This window comes from Bactrocera dorsalis, chromosome 4, assembly GCF_023373825.1.
Source record: "Bactrocera dorsalis isolate Fly_Bdor chromosome 4, ASM2337382v1, whole genome shotgun sequence".
Classification (NCBI taxonomy): domain Eukaryota; kingdom Metazoa; phylum Arthropoda; class Insecta; order Diptera; family Tephritidae; genus Bactrocera; species Bactrocera dorsalis.
Genome location: NC_064306.1, coordinates 43625793 through 43638435, shown reverse-complemented (window position 1 = coordinate 43638435; position 12643 = coordinate 43625793). Strand labels below are relative to the sequence as shown.

The 12643-nt window shown below is 32.5% G+C and overlaps 1 protein-coding gene across 2 annotated transcripts in view; it reads left to right on the top strand.

Annotated features, from left to right (window-relative positions):
• LOC105223632 (uncharacterized) overlaps positions 1-12643 on the top strand; it is a 164945-nt gene that overhangs the window by 66818 nt on the left and 85484 nt on the right. Inside the window, exon 1 of one of the 2 annotated variants that reach the window (XM_049454530.1) lies at positions 112-164. The exons of the other annotated variant lie outside the window; for it this stretch is intronic. The gene's annotated coding sequence lies outside the window, so the exon portion shown is untranslated. Of the gene's footprint in view, positions 1-111; positions 165-12643 lie in introns of those variants that run through there. 2 annotated transcript variants of the gene reach the window in all.

Genomic DNA, 12643 nt, shown 5'->3' with positions numbered 1-12643 from the left:
TAGTTTGTATCTCTGCTTGTTGCTGGCAATTTTCACTTCTTAGTCAATGAAATATTCAACAAACGTTTGATTTTTTACGATTTGTCTAACTTTTCCTTCTCTCTCTCTTTCAGAAATTTAGATGTCATTTCCTTGCTTGGCTAACCATTTGCAGTTGATAAAAGGTAAGTGAAAATATTTGATGAGCTATCCGTTTGACCTTTAAGGCAAAGAGCTTTTATATACATACATTGCCATGGTGGCAGGATGGCAAGAAACTCATATAAAATATTCGGCGTATATTTTTCTCCTTAAAAAATAGTGTTTGTAATTGCAAGCAATCCTCCTCTAAGCAAAAATTGCAAATACATTGTTATATTACATATTTATTTTTATATTTGCATATAAAATATATATTATACAGTTTATTTTTTGAAAGTTTCTAATTAGAGAAACGCCAAGTTTGATTTTTTTGATAGCCAGAAGTCATACGGAGCTAAATCAATCAAACAAGATGGTTACGGCACGGTATTTGTTGAAAATTTGCCGAAAAACTTACGAAGAATCAATGCAGTAATGTCGTGATGCAAAAAACAAAAGTTTCGGCCCATAATTCCGACCTGGTTTGACGTGACATTTGGCACAGTCTTACTATTTTTTGTCCACAGTTGAGCATATCGGTTTAATTAGTCTTTTCATTATATTGCCGCTTATCACAAGCTCTTTTTCAAATGTTTCTAAGTCCTGTGCGCTGCGACGCAACAGTTTTCTTCATTATTTGACTGCATTGTAACCGGCAATCTTAGAAAATTAAATTAAATGCTTATTAGTGTCAGATATAGTATAGTACGAGTATAGTATATGGTAAGAAGCTGTTGAAAAGGTAATATGCTATCATTAGTTTTAGTCTCGATCGTCGTTAGAACCAATGGGTCATCAAAGATCACCTTCATTCAATTAGATGTATTCGCCGCTATCTATGGTTGACAATTTTTTTCCCAGAAGCCAAGAGCATTTGCACAAAAGTAAAGAGTAAACGACTAAAGCCATTTATAAAAGTGGCAGCCAACAGATGACTAAGAGAAAATGAGGGAATCGGAGTGAAAGTAAAAAAATATTAGAAACATACAAAAAGATGAAAATCTTGGTGAATAGTATTTAATTTAGGGGTAAAATAAATGCCAATCAAAAATTATGTACCTGTAGTATCTTCTATAGGTCCTCAACTGAAATTAATGATAAGTATGGTGACTTCAAAAAAGACTAAATTACTTCAATTCAATTTTTGGCATTGAATAAAAATTGGCATATCAATAAATATATTTTGTTAAATATTTAGCAAAAATTAGCATATTTAGAAAAAATTTATGCTTTTTCTTATTCCACTGAAAGTACCGTGATTTAAGAAACAAAGTGATCATTTTGAGTTTTACCTGTAATCACTGCTGAAATTTATATATTTTATCATAATAAATACATAAAATGCTATAAACACAAACCTGCCGTCGCATCTATTGTATAGACATGCATTTCGCATTTTACAAATGCTTGAATATACTCGCATAATTGTGGAAAGCAATTACAGAAAGACAGGAAGTAAGGAAAACTGACGCATATGGACGTTTGTAACTAATTTCCTTCGCAATATGTTCACGAATATGCGATTTTTGCAAAAAGCTCACATTTGCTCAATAACCTTAAAACCAACAATTCGATTATCCAGTTATTTCAATCAAACTTTGTATACCGTTTCGTATACGTAACCGGCTGAATATATACTCGTACGGGTTCCCTGGCTCAAAGCAGATACGGCAAAGAAACCACATTTTGTATGCGATAAAAAAGCTATTCCTATAAAGCATATAAGTTCATAGCGGAAAGAGAAAATTATGCATATCCATACATGGGTGAGTTTTGTATATTTAAACAGAAAACATTAAGCAAATCATTGGTTAAATAAATGTCGTACTTTAGATTGAACTTTTTATTACTTTAACAGTAAATCAACAACAGGTGAAATATAGTGTGCAGTTAATTGGTTTCCATAAATTAATTTTGGTTATTGGCTTGGGCTAGATTCTCTTGCTTTTATGATGAGTAACTCCTCGGCTGCAGTACTTTTGGTTAGGGATATGTGAATTCATGCTAATATAAGCATAACGTATTCTAGCAAAACAGCTGTCAAAAATTAATTAAAGGTTCCAAATATTTAACTTATCAGCATAAGTAAGAGATATGAGTACCAACATAACGCAAGCAAATAATAGAAAATCGAATTCACAAAGCCCGCGAAAATTCAAAATTCGCCATGCTTCTTGTAAAAAATTATCTAATTTCCTCTGCATATGGGAGACTTTTACAGATCTTTGTGTGGCTTGTCCTTTATACTTCCGAACAAATGGGTGCAGATACAATGTCTTAATATCCTGAAATCTAGTAATTAATTGAAAGGGTTGAGCATTAGCCTTCAATTATGATGACGTGTAAAGAGACGAAAGCCTAACTTTGTGGCAGCAGCAAATACTCTCGCAACAATTGAAAATTGCAACATCATCATTCGGACATATGAACATGTGTATCGCATTGATAGAGTCGCACCGAACTTCATTGTATTTGCTCGGCATATCCGCCCATAGATTTGTTTTTTACGTAGCTTTTCCTGTGTGTTTCATAACGCTTTAGACCTTCTCATGTGGCCATGCAGTTTCACGTTGCTTGCTTCTAGATTACCAGAGTGATTTGTCAGTGATGAGGTAAAAACCATAGAGCGCTTAAAATAGATTGATGAAAGCATTGCAGAGATGCAAGACCTTCGAATGAAAACGAATGCAACAATCAGAATTTCGCAGTGGAAAAAAAGTTGCTATCCCCAAAGCTTATGTCACGTGGCAGCTTGGCGATTTATCGCAAAAAAATGCATATACACAAAGAGATGCATTGTGTGTATATGTGGGCAAAATTCTGTTTCCTGCACAGCAGCTTAACACTTTTGAGAGTACGCTTTAAGCACATGATAGAAACACATTGCCTCCAGAATGAAGTATGCAACATTCCTTTGTTTTAGTTGTAATAATGAAAACCACTCTAAATTGCTATAGATAGTGTTCATATCTATTAAATTTTTTCCAAATTTCTAAGCTATATCTGTTTATAATCCCCCGGTTATTTCAATATAATTCAGCAGTCCAAATTTTAGTAAATTCTCATTTATATCAAATTTCTTGATAAAAATATTAACAAAACTACATAGAGAAATTTCTTTAACTATACTTGTTAATAGATTTATGTGAGTAAAATTTAGTCTTTATTTTCTTATTAACTAAATAATTTTTACGACGTGATTTTTAGGCTTTGCAACGAAAATTCTTCATCCACTTAAAATGTCTTTTAAACTTATGGTGTGTAGTGTGTTAATTACCACTTAAATACTCTTCAAAGTTTGCAAAGAATTTCTTGATTGCTATTTGAGTACTAGGAAAGTTAAAAGTGGGCAAGTGTCGACGATTTGTAATGGTTTAAGACACAATTTCTCCTTAAGTATGAAAAGTCAAGTGGATGCGAATTAAATAAAACATTATGAAGTGAAGGAATTGTTGTAGCAGATTTAAAATAACTAAAGTCTTCTTCTTCTTAATTGGCGTAGACACCGCTTACGCGATTATAGCCGAGTTAACAACCGCGCGCCAGTCGTTTCTTAACTAAAGTAGTGAATAAAAAAATGCAAGGCTTTTACTTTGAATGAAATGTTTTCACATAATCAATTACCTATCTTCATTTGAAACCAGTTTTTAACTGTACCATTATATGGGGAGTAAGCGCGGTTATTGTACGATTTCTTTCGTTTTCTAACTGTCAGTAGCATATAGCTTATAATAATTGAACTGGGCGAATTTGATTATTGTAGCTTAAGTGGTTTAGGAGATATGTACATTAAACTTGGTAGAGGGGGGCCCACGTTCACTTTTTTGTCCACAGATGGTTTTTGCTACTGTGATCCCCAGTGCCAAAGTGCTTCGGTTTTCGTTTTGTGGGCATGGAAATCATCCAATTACGCTCATCTAGGAGCTCATCCTTACTTATTTTTCTTTACTAAAAATATTTCTTCGCTATACCAATTTCTAACAAAATTTTTATATGTATGTATATTTGGTTGCTGGCTAAATCTCTGTGCCAAGCCAATGGCTTTTATATTGGTATACATGCATATGTACATCGGCGTAGCGCTAATAAAATCGACCCGGTATATTGTACAAATTTTCATAAGAAAAACGTGAGAGGAGTAATAGTGGCACAAATTGTTGCAAGAAGTTTCGCTGCAATATAACACTTTCGGCTATTTGTCTCGCTGTCAGAATCTAATAACGAAAGAACGCCGGAAGATACGTTGTGAGAACAAAAAGTGAGCAGTAAAACTTTTCTGGTTATAAAAGAAATATCTTCGACAGAAATATGCACACGCGTGTGTCTGAAAATTTTCTCTTGCTGCCTTCTTATCATTCTTTCAACAAAAACGTGTAGAACACAGGTGTTTGCAAACAAAGTTGTATATTTCGCTGCATAAATAATCACCACTCATATTTATATTAATATATAAGTACATAGTTATGTACACATTGTCAGTAATTAAACTTGTATGTAGACAATTTAGAATTTTTCATCGCATTGAGGGAAAACAAAAAGTCCCACACTTCAATTATTAATTGTCATTTTATCAAATTTAAGTTCTTGCATGGGAAACTTTTAAGAAATTTTCCAGATCGAACCGCTATGTCATAAAGCTGCCATGCAAAATTGAACGATAAAAAACTCGTTCTTGTAATAAAACTCTTTACTCTTTAATAGATTCTGGGTTAAGTTATCGTTTTTCCTTTTCTAACAGATCTTGATAAAACTTTTTAAAACGCGGGTTTTTCTAAAGCTTAAAATTTCGTAAAAATATTCATCAAGGTGATTTCGGTGATTATTATTTGTATATTTAAAAGCTTTGAAAAGCGAAAAATTGTGAGATCTTTTAAATTTAGTGTAATGATTCAGATTTGCAAGAATATTGTTTGATTCAAATAAAACATCTGAAAAATAAAAGAAAACTCGTTTGTATTCTTATTCCATCCAATTTTAGAGAATAAGCGCATTCGTACTGCTAAGTAGAAATACTCAAACTAAGAAAACAAAGTAAAAAATAAAGATGGATTAGATGGTATAACTGCCAATATGGTCTTTGTTTGTGAACGCATGTACTTTTTCATAATTGTTCTACTAAACTTTTATAACATTATCACATTTATTCTCGACGAGTTCTGAACTTCTCTGGACGGAACATCTTTTTGTTATTACCTAACAGTTTGTTAACCAACAAACGGGCATGTTTTGCATACCGTGTTATCTAAGCAGACATGTGCGTGGAAACAATGCTCTCCGCACTCGTTTTGCTTCTAATTTATTTTAGTCTCTTACTTAGATGTTTTATCCCTCAGCGGAAAACGGAACTTAGGTAGCGGAAGTAGCATGCTGAGATAGTGTGCAAACAGAAAGCGAAAGCTTCTGTATATGAAATTATATTTTCACTTACCTCTAACAGTTGTTATACCTCAAATATGCGTAATGTCAATGCCAACATTTTGCTTCCCCTCAATTTATTGGAGTGTGGCGAAACGGATATTTTGTTGAAAAGAGTATGAAAGATGCATGGAAAGTTCGGCTGCTCCAAAGCTGTACATCTTCACAGGTGCATTGCTTGATAGGATTGTTTTTTGGTTTTGATCGTTCGGACTGTATATCAAATATTTGGATATATATACCATACATTCTGGGACTACCCTCAAAGTCTAAGTATTGCATATTTTTGTATGTTTATAATTACTTAGATTCAGGATCATTTTATATGGAACCGTAGAAAATGATCACAATTTCTCTAAGTCTTAGCTTGAAAATCACAAATAATATTTCTTGCTTTCTTTTGCAACACTTTCGCAATATTTTGATTACCTTTTTATATGACAAATCGGTTGTCACAAAATTTTGGTTACGTATACGCACGGTCGGTTATTGACACAAATTATCGTTACACTCATAAACGAATATATCTATGTTATATCTTTTAACGACAATCGGTATTTCAAAGGCTGCGATTTTGCTGTTATTAAAGAGATATATTTACTCCAATGTTTTATATACAAGAAAGTAATATATACAAGTATATTTCTTATTTCTTCAAACATGCAACGACACATGGCAAAATTCAACACTTTGTAAACGTAATCTTAAGAAAACGTTTACAAAGTACTAGTTTGATCTCCGAAGAATTCTCAACGCATAGACATGACATTTACTTAATAATAATCTGTATGAAAGAGTTATTATTAACAGCTAAGATATTTACTTATAAACAAGCCTTAATATTGACTAACCAATTAAAAGTAAAACTAAGGATTATTGCTGTATCATTGTAAATTATTTTGCATTATTAATTGAAGCTGGATGAAATTGTTTTGTAAAGCATTTAGGCACTTAGAACCTACGCACTAACCGGAGTTAAAGGAAATACTTTATAAGTATATCAAAAGATTATTTTCATGCCCTGCACTTACCCTTGTGTGACCATGAGTAAATACCAGTTTATATATGGCAAGTGTAAATAAGTTTCTCCGTGAAAAGGTTCAGTTTTTACTCGCCACATTACATTTCGATCGTTATCATGCTATAACTGCGCTTGAGTAGTCCTTTTTTAATTGTTTTACTCTTTATCTAGGTGCCCACCAAGTTCTAACGTTCAGTTTTATTGCCAACATCGAAAGCAACCTCAAACTTTCAAGCACATTTTTTCGCAGTGTAACACTTTTCAAACTGCGTAGCTTTGCTTTTACTTGCAACATTTGATGTTGTTGACGTGAAAATAGTTAGCGGCAAAAAACAAATATAAGGAATTGATGTAAATTTAAAAAAATGCAAAAGTTTTTCTTTGGTTGCTCTTATACTGTAACGATGAAGTGAATGTTAGTTGTATGTCTATATAACTAATATCTGTGAATGAAATGAAAAGTATATTTGTTAATAATTCAAAATCTTACCACAGGGAGAAGCAAATTGAATACCGTTACTTGAGTGAGAATATTAATAATTTGTTTGTATTTTTAAATAATAATTAAACCTAATTTATGCACGCCGCTTCAGAAATATTACTTGCACAATCATCCAGTCAAATGCTAATTGCCCTTTGCTTTTTTTGGAACTTAGCTACAGCTTAATATGAATGGAATAGAAATATGGTATATATTTTTATAAAAATCCTACATTCACTCAGTTGTAATGCAGTCAACCTATTCGGTGAAAATTTTCATACAATTGAACTAAATGCTAATTGCTATGTACGTATATTCGTTTTAAACGATCTTAGATATAGATGTGCATTCTAATGAGTGTTGGTCAGCTTACAAGTCTACAAAGATATATATGATGCAACGGCTCCCTCGTCTTCATGGTTACTATTACTGAGTGAAATTTTTGATAATCGCCTTTACAGTAATTTTCATCAAGGTGAATATGCTAATGTAGCCGCAGCACAGCCTTTTAACTTTACCTGTTGCTGTGTCATTGGAATGTCCCTTACTCTACATACCCATATGCTATCATGTTTGGTCAGTTCCACTTCATTAGTCTTGCACTGTATATACACGTAGTGGTACTAGCAGCAAAATTATTTCGGTTGTGGCTTTGCTTCGGTACAACACCGGTCGTTTGGCTTTTGCGGTAATGCAATAAACGCGAGGCACTCAACCGAAATATCCTGCCCATGATGTAACGTACCTGTAATGAAACCGCGTTCTGATGGCTATGATGCACTATTGCAACTAAAAGTTAACTATGACCACGTACACTGTCCTCAATATATTGAATATGAGACTACAAATATTTTCACGGTTTCCTCATTGCGTTGGTAAGAATCTATCAAGAAAATGTGCTAATACATGTGCGACACATAAATGCTCATATATGTGGAAATACATTCCTATACAAAATAGAAAGCTGAAGGCTATACTTCGTGTTCGAAGCAGAATATACGATTTTTTATATTACTATATTCCACTTATTATTACACAAAAGCCATATGCGCCTCGTATAAGCTGTTTCTCCATGTTCAACTCACAATGTCTTTCAAATGCCTACGCCTCTTTACAGTTTAATTAAAATTCATTGTCTTATCATTTTATGTGTTTAGCTTATTGCTTATTGGAAATTTAGCTTAGACCGTAAACATATCGATTCTAAATTCTACTTGCTCTTTAATCAGCACTAGCAATTACTACCCACTCATAGAAGCAGCTATTGCGCTCAGTTGCGGTGATGGCAAACTATTTTTAGCAGAGGACTTCACAGAAAGAAGAAGAAGGAAAGTGAAGATTTCCGAAGAATAAGAAGAAAAATTAAATAATTAGTTAGATTGAAAGGGTGTAAACTCGTTGTTCACTCATTCTATTTCCAACTCACTAACCAGCAAGTGCTTTGTAGCAACTAGTGCTTGATATTAATTAATTTTCTTACAGTTCTGTTTCCCACTCATAAGCCTTTTTTGCTTTTAGTTCAAGTTCACTTTCCATTGGTATTGTTATTAATACCTTTTGATTTTTACTTTGATCCTTTTACAATAGAGTCAAATCTTTAAATACCAACTTTTTCTTTTTAATTTTTTTCTGAATAACTTTTTGGTTTTTTGTTGATTTGGCCTTTCCTTTTAGGTTCAACCGCTCATCTGACCTTTAAGCTTCCGGTAATAGCTATTTGATATAAATACTCTTTGGTTTTTATTAGGGTCTAAGTAAATAAATTATATCTGTTTTCAAAATAGCGGTTAAATGCAAAGTATCTGAGGCCGGAGGAATACCGTTTTTTACATTATTGTTGCAAACATCTTATAGATTCACGTGCAAATTTGAAAGTTCGATTTATGAAATAAAATTACTATGAAATTTGAATTCTATTGCAAATTATTGAGTTTGATGGAGAACTTCATATTACTGAAGTTCGAGTTATGAAAGTTCAACTGTATTTCTTTGGATGTGCTTTGCGTTTTATATTAGTTTTATATAAATACTAATTTTTAATGCATTCAATGCAAAACTGGTTCAATCATAGCTCAAACTTTATTATCAAAAATCGAGGAAAAAAAGTTTTATGGTGTTCAGTATAGTAAAATTTAATTCTGAAAATCTCGCAGCACTCGTATTGTCAAAATTTCATTATTTTCCTGATAAGCGCGCAGCATCCAAAAACTGTAAGCAGGCACTGCACAAACTAAACATGGATTTACTGAATTTTCGACAAATCGCCTGTGGTAAACACTCTCATTCCAATTGTTGATTGAGTTTGCAAGCGGACGATGATAACGGCTTAACAGAACAGGCAGGTGAAATAGTGCCCGTGAGGGTATTTCGTGATATCAATTGGTTATAGTACATGTATTCGAGTGCGATATATAAGTATGCGATTTACATATACATATGTGAAATACAATTCCAAAGGCTTAAATGGCTTATAACCACGTGTTTACCATATATTAATGGCTATATTATTTCGAATTTTTATAAAAAATGAATGTTTAATTGTTTTGGTGGAACTACAGTAACATCTCTAAGAGTTCTCTTAGCATATGTACGTAGCCTCGACTATTCTTATATTTCTTCAAAAGTTTGTGCTCAGGTTGATTTAATTTAATTTTGTAATTAAATTTTCAATAATTTATGTTTCCTGCCGGAAAGCGATAAATAAGTTTTACGAAATGTTCCTCTGTCTCATTTCATTTCTTTCTATTTCAAAACAGCAACTATGTAGGTACTTACGATGTCTGACATTTACGCCAATATTTCTATTTTGAATTGTATTAAAACAAGTATTTAGGTACTGTACTGGAAATAGTTTTTTATCAGCTTAACCATTCAACTTTATTTTAATTAAACCACAGCTTTGTGCATCTGTTTTACTTCTGAACAAAAAATTCAAATGATCCACGTAATTGTTCCGAATACCACACAAAGAGATTAATTGAAAAATCAGTCAAATTTTTTCACATGAATTTTAATTCAAATCGTCAAAAAAATATCGAAGTTTTTCAAATGTATTTTTAAGGAAATGCAGTAGCTGCGTCAGAGTTCAAAAGCTATATTTCAGGTTTTAATAGAAAATTGTAATTTATTGCTTTCACTTTTATCCACACTGAAATTTTTTTTTACCTGCGATTCATGATTGTTGTTGGTATGTCGACAAAAAACTCGTTGCAGGTATAAAACTGCCAATTTCTACATGTTGATACATCATGTAAAACAGCACGGAAAATAGTTGAAATGAACATATGAGACATAAAAAATTAGAAATGCAAGAACAAATAAGACTGGGCATTAAGTGAAAGTAACTGCTGTTACCTTTGTGTATACAACAAAATTAATATATAGTAGAATATTATAGCTAAAGATTTGAAAATCTCAACCTACAGAAAATATATCAATATAAACAATATATGGTTAACAAGTGACCAGTCAAATTTCGTGAAGGGGTTGATAAAAATGTCTCTTGGTTAAAAACATTTCATTGGAATTAATCATATTAAAAGAAAATCTGTAATCCTTTTTTCGAAAACTCAGAAAGTGTTTTTCTTATCCCACAGACTAACAGATTCCCAATTACTCATATTTATTTTTTTCATTTACTTTGCTAAAACAGTTCTTATAATTTAAAATTAAATTTTAAACCTAATTTTTACAAAGCACTCACAAAGACACATACAAGTATATATAAATATGCGTAAATATACGTTTCTATTTGAATTTGTTGAATGTACTAAATTTTCACTCCCCTGCAGCATTCAGCTGAAATTTAGATGTCAAAAGTGAAAATAATGGCGTTTGGTAGTATACAGATCGAATTCTAATATTTCGCAGGTATTTGTTGAAATATTGTCAAAAATTTATTGCTTGCAGCAACCACCACATAGTCGCACTTCACAATAAAAACATGGATTTATAGAATTTTCGACAAATCGCTTGTGGCTAAATCGCTCATTCCAATAGTGAACTGGCTGTAATATACATATCTTAGCGTTGGTTTAACACCATCGATAGGTGAAATGGTGCCCGCTGGGTATTTTATGCTTTGCAATCGTCGTAACATTCATCAAATTGAATATTTGAAAAAGCCTTTAGCTTTTTCAGTAATGCGTTTGAAATATCATCTATGTTATGCTTGTAAAACGAAAGAGATGTCGTTTTTTATTTTTCGACATAAGAAAACGTCACACAGAGCCATGACTCACGAATATACAGGCTGGGGAATTGTTACAGTATTATTTTTGGCGATGTATTCGTGAACAAGCAGTGAAGTGTTAGCTTTTAAGAAACGAAAATCGCCAAGCTCATAAAACATTTTTAACCTTAGCGGCTGTTACAGTCAAAGCATCCATGTATATCAATATAATAAAAAAAATACAACTGAATTGTAATTTTAAAATTCCTGTTATTTTTTAACACACTTCATACAAATTATCTCTCAAAAACAGCATATGCACATTAGGGTGCTTCAAAATAAATTTTGAATTTTTTTCGACTCAAATATTAGTGATTGACAAAAAAATCCTTCTTCAAGCCAGGCGCTGTAGCTTAACTCTAAGGGGTCACTTTTTGTTTTTAGTTCCCTATTAGTTTTACCAAGGAATTTTTTCGTTCAAACTAAAATTTCATCAATTAATTTTCGTTTCTCTAACATAACTATCACATATTCTGAAAGTTGACTTTTCAAACTTTAAAAATTCCTCTGTCAGAGCTCTCCTCAGCAGATATAGAGATGACAATTTTTCCGGCACTTTCTTCTTGCCTCGCAGTAACGACCTTGTCCTTAATACAGAGATGCCGCTCATGACTAAAGACGGATCCATCAACTAACGATACAGCCCCGTGCTCACCGCAATCGATCATATCGGATAGAGCCAATCTCCATTTTTGATTGCATCTTCTTCCCTTTCTCTTTCTTCCCCACTGGAGGCACTTGTTTAGGTGTGTCAAATTAAGTATATTTAATATCGATTTTATTTAAGATGAAGTAATATTAATTTGCCAACCGACTTTGGTTCCATATTGCATAGTGAAATTTTTAATAGAATTTAATTTGGCTTCTACGAATTTTCCATTTTTATAATGAAAAACCATGGCCCTCATGCCACCATAAAGACCATATTGCAGGATTTCGTACCAATTTACGCAGTATGTTTTGATTGGTAGATTTATTGTTAAATGGCATTGGGAAGCACTTGTTTTGCTTCATATATATATTTACATATAAATTCAAATGCACGCAATGTCATTATGTTTTACCAGAAAATCATAATTTGATAGCTGTCGTTTGCGTAATTACTGACTGTCTGACTGGTATTTTCAGCATCAATGCAAAACTGGAAATGCTTGTTGACAGCGGATGGATTCGCAGAATAATGGGAGTGATGGTAACAGTTGTTTCCTGCAACATTGTCGGAATAAATATTTATAGATGTTTTAAATAAATACTAAAAAAAATATTAGAAGCCACACGAAAACCAATAAATAGGAGAAGTTTCCATACATGAATGCAATTATATGTGTGGCATATAAGTTGAAAAATATGGCCTCCATCAGATGGCGTTTAAATA